The sequence below is a fragment of the Hydra vulgaris genome, chromosome 02 (genome assembly GCF_038396675.1).
Source record: "Hydra vulgaris chromosome 02, alternate assembly HydraT2T_AEP".
NCBI classification, from domain to species: domain Eukaryota; kingdom Metazoa; phylum Cnidaria; class Hydrozoa; order Anthoathecata; family Hydridae; genus Hydra; species Hydra vulgaris.
In genome coordinates this window covers 39623282-39644413 of record NC_088921.1, presented here as the reverse complement: position 1 = coordinate 39644413, position 21132 = coordinate 39623282, and the positions used below count along the sequence as shown (strand labels likewise).

Below are 21132 nucleotides of genomic sequence, written 5' to 3'. Positions count from 1 at the left end.
AGCAGACCTGAAGGAAAATGTCTCAATTTACCCGAGATGTTAATCGAGACATAATCAAACTGGCTGAAGACAAGAAGAATGAGAGTATTCAAAAAATTAAAAAAATTTTAACGCTACGGAAAGTAATGAGCCATTGGATAGTCAATTCAAGGAACAAACATCGGAAAAAAAACAAAAACAATTCAAGAAGCATCCATAATGTGAAAACAAAAGTGCAACTATGGAATTAACTAACGGTTTACAAGCAAAAATTTAAAATGTCAAAGGGATGTGTTTTACATGGTTGCCAAAAAAATACACGTTTGGTAATGAATTCTTTTGTACCAAAAATGTAGAAACTGATATATTGGATTGTATAGCAAAATATAGCATTTAAAAAAAAAAAAGATAACACATTTAAATTGAAAAGACATTATATAGTTGAACTTTTTTTATAACTTTAAATGCTTGTAACTTAGAAATAAAACAAAATTGTAAAATAAAATTTATATATTCGTGTAGAGCCAATGTTTCTCGGTTAGCAAAAGAAAGTATCACTCAAAAAGCGAAACTTTTACGCTAATTTAGTATAATTAATGCATAAATTATTCCGCTTATCACTTCAAATTATAAAAAAATTAATTAGAAAAGAAACTTGATAGCGCGTTCAAAAATTTATTGAAAGTTTAAAGTAATTTTAAATAAATAAATATTTTAGTTAATAAATACACCTATTAAGTTCTTTTTTTACGCGTAATTAATAAATTTAATAGGTTTTACGCGCAAAAAATAAAATTAATTTCACTTTTACTTTTACATTTTTTACATTAATTAATAAAATTAGTTACGCGTAAAAATGAAACTAATATGTAAAACCCAACATTTATTAATTCCTAATATATTATTTACTAAATAATAAGTAAGAAGCAAATATTTTCTAGATTGTGCTATCTTTGGAATAAAATTGTTTTGTCCAATTCTATATGCATTTTGCTTTTCCAATTTTCAAATACAAACTGAAAAATTTAATTATCTCAATGGATGATGTAGTCAGATTTTTCAACTGTAAGTTCATATTTTCTTTAGAACTTTAATTATTAATTACGTTTTATTTTCTTAATTATGTTTGGATGTAGTTTATATACACACGCTGTTAAAAGGTTCTGATGATAAGATTAGTACGATCTTCTCTCAGAAACCTTGTTCGTGTTTGTTAAAGTAATTTATTATGACAACAAATGTAAACTAAAAAAAAAAAAAGTAACCAAAAAAAAATTATAAATTATCATTCCATAAGAATTTAAACAAAAGTTAACCACAGGAAAAAAACTCGGGGACCACCGACGTACAATTCATGCATACAATTTATGTGTACTTCCACACGACTAAAGGATCTTGCAGTAAAATCTCGTAAAGTTTATTATTTTTGGCTGATTTATTTTGACACGTGACTTTTTTTATCAAATCGACATCTCCGCATTATTAAATTGCGCATAATTATGCATATTTTGCCTTGGGAAAGATACTTTCTTCTGCCAACCATGTTTCTCAATAAATCTATAAAAATATATGAAAATATACAAAATATATATAAAAAACTGTTCAACAAGATTTTTACTCTAGATCGTATAATCCAGTGGAGACAGGACGTAAAAAAGACGTCTCTTAAACGTTCTTTGAACGTTTTGGACGTTTAAAAGACGTTTTTTTTAGGTCACGTGCCCACTGGAAAGATTTTAAAAAAGTAAAAAAAATTGATGACTAAAAAATTTTTTTTAACTCTATTATTTTAATTCAATGGGTGTTAAAACTGGAATTTTTTGTTTCAAAACCTTGTAGGATCCTATAGGACTTTTTGACTAGAGCTAGAACCGAACAAAATCATTTAACAACTTTTTTTTTTTTTAAATTTATATTTAAAAGTAAAGTTTTTTTTATTTGTAAGAAATACTCCTTAGGTTAGGTTGTAAGAAAATTTTGCAGAACTTCTTCTATAAAGTTTCTATAGATGCGAAAAATTTCTTCTTCATCCTTCAAATAATAAAAGCATTATTTTATGAAAGATTTTTAAGAAACTTTCTTACAAAAAAGTTACATAATGAATTATAACTTCTTCATCCGTTTATTTATTCTTAATAATTTACTATTTCCCCATTAACGGAACTTTATAAAATTTCCGCACAATCAAAATACTTTCAACAAACGGAACAACAAACGGAATTGTCAAAAGAGAACTTTGATTTACGGAAAAAACTGGAAGCATTTTTTCTATTTGATTATGAGCAATAGGGCACACTGTGTAAATGCGTTTAACTTATGCTGTGTGCATAATAAACAAATTTATGGTAAATAATTTTTCGAATTAAGAAAAAGATATAAATGTTATGTAACAAGTTTAATGCTCTACCAACAATACTTTCAACAAACAATTTATAAAACACAAAAACAATTCTTTATCATTATTTATTAAATTTTTTTTTAAAATATATATAATAAATTTAATTTGATGAATAAAACAGAACAAATAAAATTAAATAAAAAAGTTATTATAAATATATATATTTACGCGTAATTAATAAAAAAATTTCGTGTTTATAAATTATTTTATTCAATTTATCTTAAAATATATAATAGAAAAATAACAATAGTAAAATTAAAAATATAATTTCCATGGAACTTAAACACAACATTAAATATTTATAAGTGTATTAATAAATTAATGTAGCAAATAATGATTAATTCATATTATTTAAGTTTATATTAGATGAACGTTTTTGCTATCTGGAAACATAAAAAATCATTCAATACCGAAGCACAAGAGCTGGGTTTGGTTGATCGAGTAAAAAGTTTTGAGCATAAAAAGATTTTTTAATACGCAAAATAGCACTTGCAAAACAATAAAGTTACGAGTACATTGTTTATTTTCTTTTATTGTTAATCTATTGTATTACTTTTTTTTAAGATCAATATTAGTTTGTTTATTGGTTGTACTTATGATATTAGTCATTTAGGTTTGCATTTATTTTTGTTTTATGAATTTGTACGTTGAAATTATGCGGTTAAAACCGTTTAAAAATGAAATTTTTCTTCAAGCAATGAAAAGTTTGTGAAAAACTTTAAAAAAAAAAAATGAATTGCAAAACCCATTTATATTCCAAAATTATTATTTAAAAGCAATATTTAAAAAAATGTTTATTGATCTATTATCTAATTACTTGACACCTAAATTAAAAAAACACTCAGGTGATTTTTAAAGGCGTCTCCGTCAATAGGCTCATGCAACCCTGTAAAAATAAAAAAAGTATGTTTGTATAGTACATGATAATGTTCTGCCCGCATGTTATGTTAATAAAATAATATTATTTATGCTTATTATTTATACATGTGATAGGGGAGGGTGGGGAGAAGTGGGAAATGTAAATTTTTTTTAGGGTAATTGCAATATCGTTTTTACTTGATGTATAAACTGAACCAAATAAGTTTTTACAAATAAACCTTCTTTTTAGGCAAACCCCTTAGGTTTCCAGCCAATTCTAACTAAGTGTGTAAATTTTTGCTTTTAGAGAAACCGTGTCATTGGGGTAGAGTGGTTCAAGTGTGAGTAGAAGTGGGACAAATAAATTTAAAACAAAATTTTAACACAAATTATTAAATAAAAACTGATAAAATCTTAAAATCACCAAATCGACACAAAAATGTTCAAGAGCTTTCACCAATCGAAATAATCAAATGACGACTGGAAAAGGCGGGGCATAAATATTTCATTTTTTTTTTATCTCACTTCAACCCAATTTAAACACTTTCTTAAGGTACATTTCAAAATTAGGGCTTTTAAAACAAAGTAATTTTTTTTAAATAAAGGGGAAGAAATTTAATTGTTTACATTAAATAACAGTATTTAGGCACCACTCCTAATTAGAGACTATATATATATATATATATATATATATATATATATATATATATATATATATATATATATATATATATATATATATATATATATATATATATATATATATATATATATATATACATTTATATTCATAGCCCTCCCCCCCCTACCTCTCTAGTTAATAAAAGTTGTCTACGGCCATGGAAAATAAACAAAATAAGAAACGACAAACAAGGATTTGGTTTTAAAAAACAAGATTTGTACAGTATGAGACAATTATAAAACATAATAAAATCTAGATTTTCGAAGTAACAGTAGATGCAAAACCAACAGAAGAAGAATTATTAGCTGGAATCACAAGATCAGCAAGAATGCACTAGTAAAAGTACAGTCAAAAGCACTTGAAATGAAAGTAGCATCTAATAAAATTGCAAAAGTAGCGGTAGTTGCATGTTTAGCAAAAGGTGTATTTTTAACTGTAAATGCAGTGGAAAAGTTGATAGGACAACTGAAAGAGTGTCCTTCCAATCTTTTCTTTAGTTATTTAAGGCACTTGCCTTCCGCACCATGCAATTTTTATTTTTATGATATATCACTGAAGTAAATCGTAGAAAACACTTGTATTTTATGTTACTTCAATTATAAAAAAAAATTTTAAAATTTGATTTAAACTAAAAAAATGTATATATAACATATATATATATTGTATATATATATATATATATATATATATATATATATATATATATATATATATATATATATATATATATATATATATATTGTATATATATATATATATATATATATATATATATATATATATATATATATATATATATTTTTTTTTTTTTTTTTTCTTTTTTGTTATTCACCTCCTCAAGGCCGAGAAGGCCACTACAGATGAGGAGGGTACTTAATAGTGGTTATCTCTCAACTCTATAACTCAACCCTCTCTCTAACTCCGAAACACGAACCTTGAGGAACAAGGCCGCTGCGCGGAGAAGTTGAGCGCGGTACCAGGGACGTGGTGGGGATCGAACTCGGAACCTCTCGCTTATGAAGCGAGCGCTTTACCACTACACCACTACCGCATTATATATATATATATATATATATATATATATATATATATATATATATATATATATATATATATATATATATATATATATATATATATATATCATATATATATATATATATATATATATATATATATATATATATATATATATATATATATATATATATATAGACTTTTTCCTCCTCGTCCTAACTCTAAAAGTTGTAGCAATCGCTGTGAGGAATTAACACGCAGCAGTAAAACTTTTGTTTTATAGACATTTGAAATACAAACAAACGTTACTTTTATAAGTCTATAACATGAATTGTTAGAATCAATTTTATGTTATTGAAGTAAGAACAAAGCTTTATTGTTAATTATTGTTTTAAAAGTTATTGATCGTTTTTCAATTATTTTCTCAAAATTTTACAAGTTAATAAAAATGGTACAAATCTTCATATCTTTTTCTTATTCATCTTTTTTACAAAAAAAAAGTAATTATTGATCAATAATCCGATGTTTGAGTTAACAAGGACTTCGTAATACTTTTGTGAATTTAAAAATAAGCGCTTTATTTTAATTTTATATATACTATATGATACAATAGTTTAAAATTTTTTTTAAGTTTAAAAATTAAAGCTATCCAAATGAAAGGAGATTATGTTGAAGTGGCAGTCACGCCCTAGATCTGGTTCATTAAACGATGTAGAGAAAAAAGTAATATTGTCTTGCTATCCAAGTCTTGATAGACCCATGTGTAATTTACAGAATAATGAAGAAGTCAAAACAGTAGACATTGAAATAAAAATTGAAGATTGGGATTTTAATAAATGTGAAAAAGAAAATGAAATAATTGTTACAGATATGTCAAGAAATTACTACGTTCGCAAAAGATCAAAATCGTTAAATTCTTCGCAATGAAGTACTACTTCACAGTGACGTGTATGCGACGTAGCATAAGTTTTTGGAAATATTTTTTTTATGTGTATCAATATTATTTAGATTGAGCAAAAAATTTATAGAAAATAAATAATGCTTTGTTTTTTTTATTTTTTTTATTTTTTGTTTGTGTGTATTTACTTCCTTTCAGATATGTGTTTATATATAACAGTTGGTTTATAATTAGTACATTTCCATTGAGAGACTTTTTTTTGTGTTTTATTATTCTCATTTTCGTAAAAAGACTTTTTGAGTTTTATTATTCCCCTCTCTAAATTTTTAGAACGCTTAAATGGTTAACAAGATGAAAATTTGATTTGCCACGGAGCCAAGAATAGCTTTTTATTTTTAATATTAATTTCTTTAAAATTAGTTTTTAACTTTAAAATTGAATAAAAATTATTTGAGTAAATTATTATCTTAAATTATATTGGCTTCAACTGAAATGCAGACTTACTTGGTAACATACCTAATACGCAAGACCAATTTTTAAAAAAGTCAATAGCTTCAAGCCGAAGTACCTTTATTAAACCATAAAAGTATAATGTGAAAATTACAAGTCTTCTCGATTCTATTTTATTTTAATTTAATTTTTTTTTGCATATAACTCGTTATGAAAGATAAACTAGAGTGAATCATAACTAATAAATTTTTAAATCGAGTGTTGGTGGAAAACATTTTCCGACGTATTTTCATGTAATATGAAACGTAAATAATATATATTTTAATTTTTATAGTTTTGTTAACATGTTTGGGTTGGGTAAAAATGGGTAGTTTTACATGAAAGCCAGACAAACTTATGTAAATAAAAAATTTTTAAACATATGTTTTTAAATGTTGTAACTTATTTGGGTTTAGATAGATATATCTATCTATATATAGCTATAGCTATATAAATTTCAGATATTTTTGTTTTTAAGTTTTTTAAAAAAAGTTTATCTTATCATCTGGAAAACTTTAAGTGCAGAAAAATAAATAAACCGTTGGAAAGTTTTAGTTTTGTTTACGTTTACTTATTTTTAATGATGCTTTTGTGATTCTACAAAAAATGGTGTCTTTAAAGCAGTTTACTTATGTTGATTTTTCAAACTTTTTAAATAAACTTCTAGTTAACTTTAAACTTTTTTATTTTTGGGTTAGCTCTTATTTATTATGAACTATCTACGCCAGCTTGAAGCAACTTAATGCCAAAACTTGTTGGTATCTAATGACCAAACAAAGCACATTTGAAAAATTTGTTAAAAATGAGATTTTTACTCATCAGGTTACTTAGCATAAAATGCTGAAAAAATATGAATTTATGTTATAATGTTAAAACTGCAAAACATAAAAATAAATAGACAGAGCAAGTAGAAAACATAGTTTACCCCCGTTTTTATTTTATATTTACAGACTCCCGTTATCTATACCGTAAATTTATAATATAAAAAACTAATAATCGGTTCACTATATAATATAAAGCATTGTACATGAGTTTTTGTAAATCATAAATTTTTAAGTAGAATAGAAACAATTACAAACAATACAACTATTCCAAAATTTACCAATTTTATAAACTTCCAAATGTTGAACAAGTTTATCAATAGTAATCCATATAACATCTACAACGTCAATCATCAATATCTTTTGTCTTTGGGGTATTTAATCTTTGGGGTCGTCCATAAATTACATTATGCTCTAAAGAGGGAGGGGTTAATGGTTTTGTGACGATTCATACAAAACTTGCTACAAAAGTGTTACAATTTTGTGACGAGGGTGGGGGTGAGGGTGAGAGTTAAAAACGGTCTAAAATTTGTGTGACGTAATTTATGGACAATCCTTTTATTTCATCAAGTGTTGCAAGTATTTTAACAAACTCATTTAGTGTTGCAAGTGTTTTAACAAACTCATTAGGTGTTTTAACAAATTCATTGGCATAACATATTGAAATTGGGCTAAACAACTTTATTGCAAAGATATGCTTCGCAATATGTAATACAAAGCTTATTAAAAATGAATAAAAAAAAGTAATTTTTTCCACAAAACTGAAGCTATAAAGCTAAAAAAAAAAAAAAAGAGAACGATTTGCACAAGCCGAACAAATAAAGTTTGGACAGCGAGCACTATTGATTGATGGACTTTGGCATCGGGGAGTGACTAGTACGGCAATTGATTGAGACAAAGGAAGAAACATTACCAGTAGATAATGTTATCGAAACATCTTAGAAATATTTAGGCCTTGAAACATTTATAGTAAACGTTTTAAGAGAAAAAAAAATTTAAAATTAGATATATTTGTATATACTAGCGTGAACAATGATTCAAGCAACATCGACAACTAACATTTTGTGAATCTGAAGTACACATTTCGGAAGTGATGTTGGTGTCAGAATTCCTATTGGTTATAGAAATTGAAAATACCGTGCCTCATTGTCCTGAAAAAATGTCGCAGACGTTACTTAAAGATATCCAAAATTGTTCGTTTCCTAACTCTGTTTTTCAGTTAACTTCCTAATTTTTTTTCATTAGAAATTATAAAGTTCTATAAACACAGTTTTTGATTGGCTGGTATAGAGCCAAATAAAACAAGCACTGTATTACTTTTCTTGTTGCTTATTTTCGAAGCAGCACACGCCAACTTGATCACGTTTGGCGACTCAAGAAGGTTTTTTAAGGACGTTAAAATGGTTACAGTTAAGGACATTAAAATGTTACAGTGCAAAAAAATTTCAAAACAGCAAAAAAAAAAACGCTCACAAACAACATTATCTTTAAAGGCATGAATGAGAATAACGCTTTAATTGCCATTAAACATTAAATAACTACCTTCAAAAGGGTATACTGTCACAAACTGTTATCTGGAAAGAAATTCTAGATGTAACGTTATTTCTAGGGGAAAAAGAACTAGCATTCAGAGAATGATTAAACAAAATAGAAGGTTTAGATAATAGGAATTTTCTAGTTTTAGTTAAACTGTAAAGTCATCATCATCATATTCTTCGAGAACACATTGAGTAGCACTAACACCTGTATCAGGAAAAAGACTGCAACTTCATTACTTATTGGCAGAGTCATAAAATAAAAATATCTCAGTTTATCCTTTATGAGTTAAAAGTAAGATTTTGGCAGAGAAAAAAACATCTTTTGTTAATTGTTGATGCAACACCCGTATATAGAACAGACAACATTTACTTTGCGTTACGTTTTTAGAAGTAATGATTGTTACATATATGAAATTCTCGAAGAAATTTGGAATTCATTAATTTCAATAAAAAAAACTGAAGCTGATGGCGCTTCACTAATTTTAAGTACTCAAAAAAGGAACTCGGTTCGAATTGTTGATTGTCGAAGACAGGGGTACAATAATGGATCTGTTATGTCCAGAAAAAACATTGACGTAGAAGCTTGCATGCTTAAGGAAACTTCATTTGCTATATTTTCATCGTGTGCTTGTCATATTTTGATTTTTTTTTTGTCAAGCTCAATAGACTGATCGTGTCAATAGCGTTAGACCCTTTTCGGCTCATTTACCAGGTTAGAAAGCAATAAATACAGTTTTATCTCTAAATTTTAATCAGGAAACACGTTCAGAAGTCAAGGTATCTTAAGGTATATAACGTCTTACATAATGTCTGCAATGTGGGTGAAAGTATGTTTCCAATGTGAGTGAAAGTATGTCTGTAATGTGGGTGAGATTGTGCTTGTACAAATAGATCAAAGAAATCAGATCATTCAAGCGCAAAGTTCAACAATAAATATTGAAATAGAAAATATTTAAAGTTTCATTATTGAGTTAAAACTGTTGCGTTTACTTTAAAATTTTTTTACAATAGGTCTAAAAAGCGCAAACAATTTTATGATGAATATTCTGATAAGCAAATTAGTAACCCAGAATGCAACGAGCGAACACTTGAGTTTAAACAAGTAAATAATTTTAAGACAAATGTGTATTTTTTCTTTGATGAGTTCAGTTTGATTGTCGAAAGCAATTCTGGTTAAATTCAATTTCATTCGGAAATATCTAGAATTAAATACAGAAGTATTGACAACACAAGTTGAAACATTTACAAAGGAAAATTGGTGTCAGTAAAGACTTATTAAGTGAGATGAAAAATTTAAACTTTACTCGCTAAATTCGGAAAAAAACATTTTTCCTCTGTAAGAACTCCTTGATAAAATAAACACTCTTAAGATTTCAAACCTATATAAACTTATAACCTATATAAACTTAGCTACAATTGAATACAAACTTACACGTTAATTTACGTTAACGTAAAGATATTATCAAACTGTTTCGGAAAGCTAGAAACACATGTTTAATCAGTTATTTTAGATAAATATTTAAAACCAATATTACAACTTTTCCAGAGAACACAATTTGAACTGATTTAAAATAAATTAAAAATTTTTCAGAGCGAAAAAAATAAAATATCGCAATACATATTTGTACTCCGACCCGTGTTTTCTTTGGCGGCTCTGGCTTCAATGAATATTTTATTTTTTAAATTGACTTTAAATTATACAACGAATATGTATACATACTTACATACATACATACATACATACATACATACATACATACATACATACATACATACATACATACATACATACATACATACATACATACATACATACATACATACATACATACATACATACATACATACATACATACATACATACATACATACATACATACATACATACATACATACATACATACATACATACATACATATATATATATATATATATATAAATATATATATATATATATATATATATATATATATATATACATACATACAGTAGATATTTATATATATATATATATATATATATATATATATATATATATATATATATATATATATACATACAGTAGTATATTATATATATATATATATATATATATATATATATATATATATATATATATATATATATATATATATATATATATATACATACAGTAGATATTTCATTGCTTTAATGAACATAGAGTGGCTTTGCATGGTTCTTAGTGGCGTATTCAGAGAAAGGCCACCGTCCCTCACCCTACAAAATGAAACTTTATAAGACTTCATTAATGTTTATTTAATAGTATTATTTTAATGTTTATTAAAAAAAAAAAAAATTAATAAATACTTTAGAACAAACCAAAAATAGAATAAAGTTTAAGCACCACGTACAAATCAGGGAGAGCATTTAAAAAGTGACAAAGTAATAGTGATTAACTGTTTATCAAACTTGATTACACTTTTAATAGAAGGTACGGTATGGAAGACATCTTGGCAACATCAATAATATTCTTATGAAATCTTATATCTTAATTATTTGAACAAACATTTACGTTTTCATTTATTTTTATATACGTATTATTTTATTCGTATAGCAAATATTTATGTCTATATCTGCTGTATTCGTATTATGTAATGATGGTTTTATATATGGATTATTTATTTATATTTTAAATATGTCTCTATATATATTTATTTGTTTACATATATATATATATATATATATATATATATATATATATATATATATATATATATATATATATCATTATTAAATATATTTTAAATATGTCAATAGTTTTATATGAATCAATTTTTTATTAAACAAATCTGTTTAAGCGGTTCTTGAAGGCCATATCTTCTGCGTGACTTATATAATACAAAGTTAGCAAAACCTTAATTTTTATTTATATATACATATTGTTTTTTATTTAAATACACATATTTTTTATTTCATTTCTTTATTTTTATTTACATTGATATTCTAAGAGATAAAGACTTGATCTTCAAACGGGTCTGTTATTGTATCAATGAAATCCTTTGACTTTGATCTTGATCTTTGATTCTTTTCTTTGATATATGATGAAATTTTAATTACGGGGTTTTCCATAGGATAGCTTGCGAAATCTATTTTTCGCGGAAATTTGCATGTAACTTATTCAATACAGTTAAGGGTTTTCTGAGTAACCATAAAAATGAAAATATTAGTCACCTGTTGCGGAAATAAATAAAAGCTTTTAGCGAGATATAGCCATTGGTGTTATAAATGATATTGTTTAATAATCAGAATAAATACTTTTATTAGTGATAGATAGTTAATTTTCCAGACTTACAGGTCAACTTTACAGGTTGACCAACTTTACAGGTTGACCAAATAACAATTAATATTCAGAAAACAAAAACTAAATTGCTTAGGACTCCAATAATTAAAATCCAATAAATATATGTTTTGATAATTTTTTTTACATTTGTTGTCATAGTAAATAGATTACTTTCACAAACACAAACAAGGTTTCTGAAAGAAGATTGTACTGATCTTATCATCAGAATCTTTTGCAAGCGTGTGTATATAAACTGCATCAATACATAATCAACAAAATAAAACCTAATTTACAATAAAAGTTCTAAACAAAATATATAGTTACAATTAAAAAAACCTGACTACATCATTAAAATAATTAAATTTTTCAGTTTATATTTAAAAATGGGAAAAGTAAAAGGGACGTCAAAATTGAACAAAACAATTTTATTCCGAAAATCGGGTGCACGATATGTAATACAAAACTGATTAAACTTTGTTCGACAAAAAGGTTCATATATTAAGTTATTATTTCTAGGTGTATTTATTAATTGGTTTTAAACAAAAGATGTTTTTGAAAATGGGAAAAAATATGGCATTTTTCTACATATACATAAAGCATAAAACAACAAGCATAAAACATAAAGCATAACCCATTATGTTCATAAACATTGAGAACTTTTAATTCAATAAAAAAATGGTTTTGAATGAGTGTATCGATCCGCAAAATTTATTAAACGGATCGCATGTTTCTGACGGCGATAAAGACATTTCAACTTATTTTTTCCAGTGCTTACCCATGCAATATTAGCATAATTTAAATAACTAAGAATAAATGAGTTATAAAGTTGCATTAGACATTTTTTACATAAATATGTTCTGGCTTTATATAAAATTCCAATATTTTTAGAAATATTTGTACCAATAAAGTCGATATGCATTTTCTATGTAATGTGTTCATCAAGAAAACCACCTAAAAACTTTGTTACATGTCTTTTTATTACAACATCATCAATAAATATTTTAGGCAAACTTTGGGACAACTAGGCTTTTTTTGAGACTGGGTGGAAAAAAACCCAATTTATTTTTTTAATGCTTAGAGTTTGTTTGTCGCATTTAGACCATTTGGATATACTTTTAAGTTCTTCATTCATAGTATAAAAAAGTTTGTAAATGTCATTATCGAAAGGAATAAGTTAGTGTCAGCAAACATGATACTCATTAAATTTGTGGCTTTATTTAGGTCGTTTATATAAATCAAGAACAATAGTGGTCCCGAAATGGAACCTTGTGGAACGCCACATGAAATATTTAGAAACTTATTTGGATAATCATTATTGCTGAAAACAATTTGTTTACGGCTGGATAGATTATAGAACTTTTGAACCATTTTATAACTTTGAAATTTATTCTATAATATTTTTGCCTGCGTAGTAAAATTTCAAAATCGACAGCATCGAAGTCTTTCAAAAGATCGATGAATATAAATGATTTAGATTAAAGTTGATTTAGATTTGCTCGGTATTGTATTGTAATAAAAGATTACAAAAACATTGTAGCATAACAAACTAAAAGATAACGTCTGTGATCTGATGTCCACAAGTTTGTTTTGATATAGCAATTTGATTACCAAAACTTTTGATAAAATGTATAACTTTTAACGTACCACACTTTTATGGAGCACTATGGGTAAAAAGGCAGAAACAAGAAAAATTACAAACATACAAATTCATGTTGTTGTTTATTTCAATTTAATTAAAAGTAATCCTTTAGATGTACTTCTAATCAGCCTTCTTAAAATTTAGGTTAAAAAGCACTTTCTTTAGAATTCTTAGATTCACATGGAACATGTAAGCTAGTTCTGTAAAACATCAGTTAAATTTTATTTTTGAAAAAACCTAAATTTTTAACTTTTTATAACACTGATCAACAAATAAAATTTTATTGTGCATATCTTGTTAACTAGGTGGTTTTTTAAAACAAATTAAATATGCTGATTTCAAATATGCAAACCATTTTTCACCATCACGTCAAGTTGTAAAGATATTTGGGTTCAAATCTTTAGTATTTAAGGTAAAGTCCCTAATATTGTCGAAAAAAAAGTTATTCAAAAGTATGTCAACCTGGGTCTCAAAAGAAGTGTATTTTCATAGAGATTTTAGAAAAGATAAATATTGTTACTTAAAATTTATTGACAAAAAAAATTATGTGAAAAAATGCTAAAGACTTTTAAAAAAATTTTAACAAAATGTTTCTTAGCAATGATACAAAAAGTACTTATTTTTATTACAAACAAATACCATTTTTAAAATCTCTATGAAAATACGCTTCTTTTGAGACCCAGGTTGACATACTTTTGAATAACTTTTTTTTCGACAATATAAGGGACTTTACCTTAAATACTAAAGATTTGAACCCAAACATCTTTACAACTTGACGTGATGGTGAAAAATGGTTTGCATATTTGAAATCAGCATATTTTATTTGTTTTAAAAAACCACCTAGTTAACAAGATATGCACAATAAAATTTTATTTGTTGATCAGTGTAATTAACACGTTTTTATAATTAAAAAGTAACTCATAGATTAAGAAACGTTGTAGCATTATAAACTATTAGAAAAAAAATTGATCTCCTAATTTCCAAATATTTGTTTTAACGTACCACGCCTTAATGGAGATTTAAGGGTAAAGAGGTAGAAAAAAGAAAAATTGCACACATGCAAAATCACGTTGAATGTACAATTTAAATAATTTACACATACAAAACACACGTTTGTTAAATATAGCTGTTAAATTGAACAAAACACTGGTTATTGTATTCTATAATTGAAGTTAAATAAATTTTATTTAATAAATTTCAATTACAAACTTTAATAAATTTATACTTGTTACATTGTCATATAACATTATTTGACATACTTTTGAATTATTTTATTATATCATTATATCATTATTATATCATTATTATATCATTATTATATCATTATTATATCATTATTATATCATTATTATATCATTATCATATCATTATTATATCATTATTATATCATTATTATATCATTATTATATCATTATCATATCATTATTATATCATTATTATATCATTATTATATCATTATTATATATTATCAAGTTTTTTTTTAAATTTTTATGGATACCGTAGATAATTTTACTACGATAAATTTTCACTAATCATGAAGGCTACGGCGCTAATTTGCATCTAATTTTTTTCTTTTTTTTCTTCTTACAAATATACAAACATACAAGAGAAAAATTTCAAGTGAAGACATAGAAATAAATAAATAAATAAAAAAATAGATAAAGAACGTTGATACTCAAAGAAGACCATTAGGTCTTGTCACAGAGAACCGCTGATGAAGAACTTGAAGCTTAAAATTTATACAAAGTATAAAAGTCGTTATACAAATAAACTAAATTGTTAAGATTAAAAAATCCTTTTAAAACTAGAAAATATAAATAAACAAAAAATATACAAGTATTTGGTTTAATAAATAAAAAGAAAGCGGACACTCGCAGAAGATCATCAAGTCTTCATCGAGAACCGCTCGTAAATTTAAAAATCTCTTAAAAATCAAATACATACATACATCGTCAAGTGTATATAGCACAAGAAAAATTTAAGTGCATTTATATACTTATTCATTTGTATCACTGCATAAAAAATAAAAAAGCAAATTATTCAATGTTTAAAAATGCTAAAATATATCATCAATAGATAAAATGATTTCCTTAAGCTTTTTTTTGAATGAGAGGTAACTCCATTCCAAAGAAAAATCAAAATGTTTTAAAACTGTTTTATTCAAAAGAAAAGCTCCACAAAATGAAATGCTTGATTTTCCAAAATTAGTTTGAAAGAATGGTTGATTAATTAAACTATCATTTCTTAAGTTGTATTTTTTGTTATCTTTTAAGGTAAATAACTTATGGAAAGAAACTGGGTTGGAGTTAGTTTTACATTTGTACATAAAACAAAGAATATTAAAAACATTTAGCTGGTATATATCAAGAAATTTCATTTCAAATAAGAGATGAATCTATCTCTTTTATGCTGATCAAAATTCATACAAAAAACTTAGACCTGAAAACCAAAAAAAATTTATCTAATTTAATGTTGAAGGGTTAAAAAAAAAAAAATTAAAAACGCTAGTATTTGCCATCTTTTTTTGAAACTTTATAAAATTTCTTTTTATTAGGCCGCCTGGTTTCTGTACTTGAAAGTAATCAAATATTAGACTCATTTCCGATGCAAAAAATTTGCGTAAAAATTTTTTTTTTTTAATCTCAATAAAAAAAGTGTTTGTATTTCTGTATTTTAAAGTTAAAATGGCGAATGCTCGACGACAACAGTTATTGCGTTTGATAGCCTTAATTTAACGGAAATTAGTCGCAGATTTAAAAATAACAATAACGAGTGTATTTGATGGTGTAGGGAGTTCGGTTTACTTGCTGTAAATATGATCCGTCCTCGATGTAACATCCAATGCAAGAACAAAATAGTCATACTGTCGATGGAAAGATTAGACGATGTATAATAAAACGATTCAAAAAGCAAATAAGCATTCGTTCGGGAAGTTTTTTTGAGAAACTTTGGCAAATAATAGGTATTACCTATAATTGGACTCGTAGCGCTGGAAAAAGTTGTGGCTTTTCAGTGGAAGACATTTAAATGGATTTGGAAGGTGGAAGCAATAAAACTGTGGTTGGTTGGAATCAATTTTGTAGAGACGTTGCCGTTACTATTTCCTTAATAACCGTGTGCAATTCGGAGGACCAGGTTCAATAGTAAAAATCGACGAGTGACTTTTTTCAATAAGAAAATATAATGGAGGTAGAATTGTAGAAGATCAATAGATTTTTGGTGCGTACGATATAGCAAATAAAGAAGGGTAACTCATTCATGTAGCGCACCAAGATGCATAGCTATAAATTCAGCTTTACTTCTTGCCTCGACTCTGTTTGTTGTCACATTTGGGATCAACAAAATGTAGAGTACCCACCATTATCCAATGGATTCATCCTGGAACCAAAATATGAAGCAATATGTGGGCTGCATATCAAGATTTAGCAGCGCAGGGTTTTCAACATGGGACCATACTCTACATTTTGTTGATCCCACAACAAATGTGACAACAAACAGAGTCGAGGCAAGAAGTAAAGCAGAATTTATAGCTATATATGGGCCAACAAATTGTGAAACGATACCGGATTATTTGAGTTTATTTGGGCGCAACGTTTCAAACAACACTCTTTTTTTCATTTTTGGAACCAAGTTGTTGATGAATATCCTGTTTGATTAATCTCTTTGTATTTATTAACATTTGTATATTATTTTAAGGGTTCTTCTTTTCTAGTCTAGTACTTAATGTTTTTTAAGATTTTCTTAGGTTTCAAATAAAGTTTCGATCCGACTGATTTTAAATAAAAACTTTTTCTTTACGGAAGTTTTGAAAAAAATTCCATCAGATAGCGCGTGCAAGTTAAGTTCTCATTTAAATTGTTGTTTTCCGTTGTTGATAAAGCTTTGTTTTAACTTAGTACTAATAATTTCTTTAGTACTAATAATTTCTTTGGGCTTTTCTTTGGTTTCTTTGTAAAAAAACATGTTTCATAAAAAGAAAACAAAGTGCTCCATAAAAAATGGTGCTTTAGCAGAATAAAAACAGGACTATAAAGTTTTTTTAATGTTTAATTTCAAAATGTTTACCGTGTAATTATTTAACGTAATCGTATTTGAAAAAATATGTCGAATATTAGCGTTTTTGATATTTATTTTTTTTGACACTTTAACATTAAATTAGAGAACTGTTTTTATTACTGTTTATGATAGAGAATTTTGATCAGCTTAAAATTCGCAATCATAAACAGTAATATAAACAGGGTGGCAGAGATGTAAATTAGCGCCTAAGGCTACAACCTAACTAAAGCCATTTTCGGTTAACCAAAAACACATAGCATTACAACTGACTCAGTTTTGTTTTGTAATAGTTATGTTTTCTTTTTCTTCGTTACTCTTTTTCTGTAAATTTGTTCAATTTCTATTACTTAATTTGGTATTTTTAAATCACTTTTTTTCTATTATTTCAATACAAAAAAGTGTCACAACCGTTTGCATTTTTTTGATCTCATAATCCATGAATATAAATACTTACAAAAGTACTTCTTTTTGCTTGTAATGTCAGTGCTTATATACAACTTTACAAAAAATTACTTTATAATAGAAAAACATTTACTTCTTTTGTTAAATTTTTAAATACAGTATTAATATCCAATTGTCAACTTTTTTATATAAGGAAATTTAGCCTGCCAAACTTTTTAAATCTTCACAAAGTGTTTAATGGTTTTAGGATGATGTTTTATTAGAGTTATGTAATAAAATAGAAAGTCTCCTGGTTATTTATTTATTAGTTATAAAATTAAGATTGAAACAAAATAAAAATAAAAAAAAATTTGCTCAGATTCATAAGGTCACATGGAACATGGAAGTTAGTTTTGCAATCAGTATAAAACTTTTTTTTAAATAAATTCTAACTTTCAACTCTTTATAATCAACAAGTATAAATTAAGTTCTTCACCAGTAGTCTGGTACAATTGCATACAAACTTTTTATGCATAAAGTACTTCACTAGTTGTCTATAACAACTGCATATAAACTGTGCATTTTAGTACGCTTCAAGGCCAAGGAAATTATATTTTACGAGAAACACATTAATATATCTTTTCAAATTTACTTTAAAACATACTTTTTTGTTTCCATTTCTTTAAATCATCAACAGATAAAATCTCCATCATCAGATAAACTTTATTGAAGTTTGAGATTTTACGAGTGAAAATTCTCTTGTTCAAACAAACTTTGATACCTTTTAAATGCTCTAAATAGTACTAAGATAAAATAAATTTCCTGTGTTTATAGTAACACAAGACTTGTATTACAAGTTGTATTGATAAACTTTGTTTATCATTATTTTAAAATTGATTTCGTAAATCTAATTATTTCAATTTTTATTATATTTTTCAACAAAAACGCACTTGCCTTTCTTTCAAAATCAGCGAATCTTATTTCTGCCTATTTCGTGGAAGGAGGGGAGGGTGTCATCAGGTGCAATCAACCCACCCTTTTATAAAAATTTTCTATGTTTCACACAAGTTTTATAACGAAAATTGAGGAGAACTTTATTTGCTATTCTAAACTGCATTTTTTTCAAAAACGATCTCCCCTTCCCTAAACAAACTTATGGTACGGGCCTGTGGTGGAACGTATAATGCACATAATCTATGATACATATTTTTTTAACATCTTCGCCTCCAACAAGATTGCAAGCAACCACTATTAGAGTTGAAAGTTACTGGAGGAGAAAAGATGAAGGTTGTAGAGCAAGATAACAATTACCAAACGACTTAAAAGATTGCAAGCTATATGAATCAGGAAAGCAAGATGAAAGGAAGCAAATTCCAAAGAATTTAGGTTCGAGGAAAAAAACTAGAGGAATAAGAGTTTTAGGAGCATTTAGGAACAGTCACAGGAAAAAGGATGCGACTTAATTGAATGACGAGTAACACGAGAATGAATTTTAGTAGATGGCACAAGAACTGCCAGCTCTTTAGAACAGTGTCCATTATAGTATTTATAGAAAAGAGAAAGAGAAGCATATTACGACGATGTGATAATGGTTATAGGTTGGCTGCAAGAGTAGGTCCAACTATGTTTACAATGCTTTTTGCACCTTGACTAAAAGAGAAAGGGCATCATTAGAAGATCTGCCCCAAATATGGCAACAGTATTCCATAAAAGAACGGATTTGAGATTCATAGAGATAGAGAATAGAATCCGGAGAAAGAAAGTGTCGAGCTTGATAAAGAGATGCAACTTTAGCGGATACTAATTTTGCAATGGATTTAATATACAGTTTAAGTAAGAGTAAATCCTAGAAGATGAAGAGTAGATGACTCATTGAGTACATTACCGTTCATAAATATAAGAAGATCTAGATTATTGCAATAACGAATGGCTTAAAAAATTGAGTTTTATCTGAGTAAACGTTCACCGACCACTGTGAGCCCCATACTGTAGCAGAAATGAGATCTTTTTCATGCTCTAATGCCCGCTCCATGTAGTTAGAGAGTGTTGGCTTCTTATCATGACAAGAATAAATAGTAGTATCATCAGCGAACAATGTCACCTTAGATGTAAGAATATCTGGAAGATTGTTAATGTAAATTAAAAAGAGTGTAGGGCCAAGGATTGAACCTTGAGGAACCCCTGAAGTTACAGAATAAGAAGAAGAGTGCTGTCCATTGAGGATAACTTTTATACTATGATTGGAAAGGAAGGACTCAGTAATCTTAAAGGTGTTGCCAGAAACACCGTAAGAAAAAAGTTTATGGAGTAGACCAGCATGCCAAACTTTATCAAAAGCTTTTGAAATGTCAAGAGCGATGGCCTTAACCTTTCCACCTTTATCTAATGCACGATAAAACCTATCAGTTATTACTGTTAGCAAATCAGCTGTAGAACAAAAAGATCGAAATCCATATTGATGGTCAGAAAGTAAGTTATTAGATTCAAGATGAGAAATTAAGTGTTTGTTAAATAAAGATTCAAAAACCTTACTTATGATAGGAAGAAGACTAATGGAACGGTAGTTAGACAAATCAGATCGCTCTCCAGAATTTTAGAAGATAGGAATAACAGATGCCGCTTTCCAGCAGGCTGGAAAACAAAACTCTGATAAGCACTTGTTGAATAGTTTTGAGAGTATAGACGACAGCTCCGGAGAACACTTCTGCAACACTATAATAGGTATGTTGTCCGGACCGCAAGCTGTAGAAGAGTCTAAGCAGGAAATCACTTAAGATACAGAAGCTGGAGTGATACGAATGTCAAGCAATGGATCAACCTGTTTGTTGCCAATATCAGGTAGAACGCAACTAGTGGAATCAAGAGATGATATTGATGTAAAGTTTTTAGCAAACAATTCAGCTTTGTCTTTAGGTGAGGCGGCAAAGTCTGAACCATACAAGAGAGGTGGAACTAAAGGTTTGCCCTTATTATTAAAGCTATTAAAGATTCTCCAGAAGTCACGAGAGCCAAGTTTTTGTGATAAAATACAAAGTTTCATGACCTGAGAATAGCAAGCTTTAGCGTCAAACAAA

The 21132-nt window shown here is 27.0% G+C and overlaps 1 long non-coding RNA gene across 1 annotated transcript in view; it reads right to left on the bottom strand.

Annotated features, from left to right (window-relative positions):
• Positions 1-1240: 1240 nt before the first annotated feature.
• LOC136076515 (uncharacterized) overlaps positions 1241-21132 on the bottom strand; it is a 28042-nt gene continuing 8150 nt past the window's right edge. The window contains exon 2 of the long non-coding RNA XR_010636330.1: positions 1241-1536. This is a non-coding gene — a long non-coding RNA (uncharacterized LOC136076515). The remainder of the gene's footprint in view (positions 1537-21132) is intronic.